Genomic DNA, 2,994 nt, shown 5'->3' with positions numbered 1-2,994 from the left:
CCCCCGAGCGCGGAGGTGCCCCAGGGCCTTCTCCCAGGCTGTCCGGGGCGCTCACCTGGAGGGCGCCCAGGGATGGGGTGGGCGCTGGAGGAGCTGACCCAGGCCGTCTCCTCCCCACCGGGTACCACGGATTCCTTCTACATCCAGCCGCAGTGTGAGGTCTGAGTGGCCTGGGAGTGACCCCCAGGGCACCCTGTTCCGAGGACACCCAGACCTGGGGCCGCGATCGTGTGCCTTCAGCACATCCTTCATCCGCGCGGTCCTGGGGTCGGGGTCCCCCACACACACCTTGCACTGTGCCTGGTAATCTGGGGCCGGTTGCCTGGACATGTCCCTGCCCTTTGCAGCCTGCGGTTAGGTTCCCCTCGCAAAAGACACTCCGGTCCCACCTGGGGGAAGCCCCTCGCCCAGTGGTCACAGCTGGACCAGGCTTGTCCGCGGGCCAGCTCTGTGGCCAGCCCCACTCCACTCCGCTCCCAGCTCCCCGTTTCATCTTCAGCTCTGCTGTTTCCTCCCGATGAAACTCCAGGCTGGTGGGGAGACAAGCGCTTGCACCAGGGCTGGCTCTGGAATGGCCAGCTGGCTGCAGGGGCCGCAGGGAGGAGCGTTTGCCGGGGGGACCTACTGGGGGAGCTCCGGAGTGCCACCCAGGCCCAGGACGCGGCTGGTGTCGCCCCTCAGTGGGTCTTGCGGAGTGAGGCCTTGGGAGTGCAGAGGGCTCCCCCACCCCCTAGAGCGCAGGGCCCGGCTGTGCTAGTGGACAGGGTGGGCCTCGAAGCCGAGCTCTGGAGTTTCTCCCCGGCCTGGACTCCTCTCCTTTTCCTGTCTTGGAAGTTGCCCCAGCGCTGGGCCCCACAGCCAGGGGTCATCCTGGAACCTCCCCACCCCCCGGCTTCTTCTGCCTGCCCCCCTGCATGGTCACCAGCACCCTTGGGCCTTTTATGCTCCCCTCGTCCATGCTCGCCTCCTCCTGGCCACGTGTCCCCAGACTCCGTGCAGAGCGCAGGCTGCCTGGCCGCGTCTCCAGCTTCCCCGGTTCCATGACAGACCACAGAGTTGTACCTGGGCCTTTGGGGGAAGGGCGTGCAGGAGAGTCCGGCGCGGCGTTGGGGGCTGTCCACCCGGAGCTGCAGCAGGAAGCCCACTTGGCCTGTGTGCGGGGATGTGGGGTCTGGGCTGGATGGCACAGGTGTCGGGGAGCTGCCATCAGGGTGGTGAGGGTAGGCGGCCGACTGCAGGGAATGCCCCTCTGCTGCGGCCCCTCCCGGTCCCGAGCGCGTCCTGACCAGGTTGGGCTCAGCTGTGCTCTGCGGGGCCTCATGGGAAAGGGGTCAGATTTTCTCTGCTCTCGGTTTTGCCCGATCTCTACGTTTCTGAGTGGCGTCCGTCCGATGTCTGTCCCTCTGGGGTGGCCCCACCAGACAGCAGGAGCTCCTCTGCCGTCGGGACCTTTGGCTGGTTTCCGGTTTGGGCTGCTGTCGGCCTTCCGTCCTGCCCCCGCCCCTGCCCCTGCCCTTGCCCCTGCCCCTGCCCCTGCGTGCGTCGCCTGTGGGTGGCAGGCCCGCGTGTGCACATGCTGGCAGTGGGGTGGGAGGGGGTGCCCAGCATTACTCTCAGGCAGCTTCCCAGTGCGCTGTGCCAGCGCCGGCCCCCTCCGGCCTTCTTGCCAACTCTGCCTGGATGAATTTTTGCCAGTTGGTAGGTGTGAAATGGTATCGTGGTTTTCGTTTGCATCTCTCTGATGCAGGCACCTGTGCATCCTCGGCAGGGAAATTCCTCCCCTCTCTGCGTTTTCTCCTCCACGGCTTGTCTCAGCAGCTTCCTTGGGGCTAGCAAGGCTTTTCCCTGCGTTTGTTGGGGCCCCCTCTTCCGACGGTGTCCTTGGCCGTGCGCAGCCCATACTGCTGCTGGGTCGGCCTCGGCTCTTTCCTGCTCATCCTCTCAGGTGGTGGCGGCGGTGGTGGTGGCGGCAGTGAGGGCCGTGGCGGCTTCGTGGATTCCCTTGTGGTGACACAGCGCTCCTCCCTCTCCCCTTGAGCCCTACCCCCCCAGACCCCAGCAGACTCTGGTCACCTTGGACAGACCGTTGCACTTCCCCTGCTGAGGTTCCCGTGTTGACTGTTAGTTTCTGGGCTTGGACATCTGTTCACAGGCTACTGTTCCCCCACGTTTTAAAAAATATATATTTTTATTGATTTCAGAGAGGAAGGGAGAGATAGGAACATCAGTGATGAGAATCATTGATCAGCTGCCTCCTGCACACCCTCTAGTGGGGATCGAGCCCACAACCTGGGCATGTGCCCTTGACCGGTTGAATCCGGGACCCTTCAGTGCGCAGGCTGATGCTCTGTCCACTGAGCAACACCAGCCAGGGCCAGAGCTACGTTTAAAAAATAGATATGATTTTATTGATTTTTTAAGAGAGCGAGCAAGGGAGAAAGAGAGAGAGACACCGATTTGGGAGAGAAAGACCCATCGGTTGCCTCCTGCTTGTGCCCCGACAGGAATCGAACCCGCAACGTAGGCATGTACCCTGACCAGCAGCCAAACCTGCACCGTTTTGGTGCGCGGGGCGACGCTCACTAAGCCACACCAGCCAGGTGCTCCCGCGCTCCCCTGGGGCCTCCTTGTCCGTCCCTTGGCCTGTCTGAGGGCGTCACAGAGGTTCGGTTTACACTCAGATCTTCAGCTGGAGATGCATTGCGACAGCTGGGTGCCCAGCGGCCACCCCACCAGCCAGAGGTCTGCATCTCGGCTCAGCACCCCTGCAGGGGTGTGTCTCCCCCACCCCCCAGTTCCAGGACCTCAGCTCGGGCCAGGCCTCGCCCTGCGGCCACTGTGGCTGCTGAAGGCGCCCGCCGGGCTCCGTTTAAACCCGCGGCGGGGGGTGGGCGTTTGGGCTGCTTCCAGGTCGGGCTGTTGTGTTCAAACTGCTGGGACCCCGGGGCACAGGCTGCGGGGCTGTGTCCTCGCCCTTCTCCGGAACGGCTGGCC

The sequence above is a fragment of the Myotis davidii genome, unplaced genomic scaffold (assembly GCF_000327345.1).
Source record: "Myotis davidii unplaced genomic scaffold, ASM32734v1 scaffold472, whole genome shotgun sequence".
NCBI lineage: Eukaryota > Metazoa > Chordata > Mammalia > Chiroptera > Vespertilionidae > Myotis > Myotis davidii.
Note: the sequence above shows the minus strand (reverse complement) of the source record.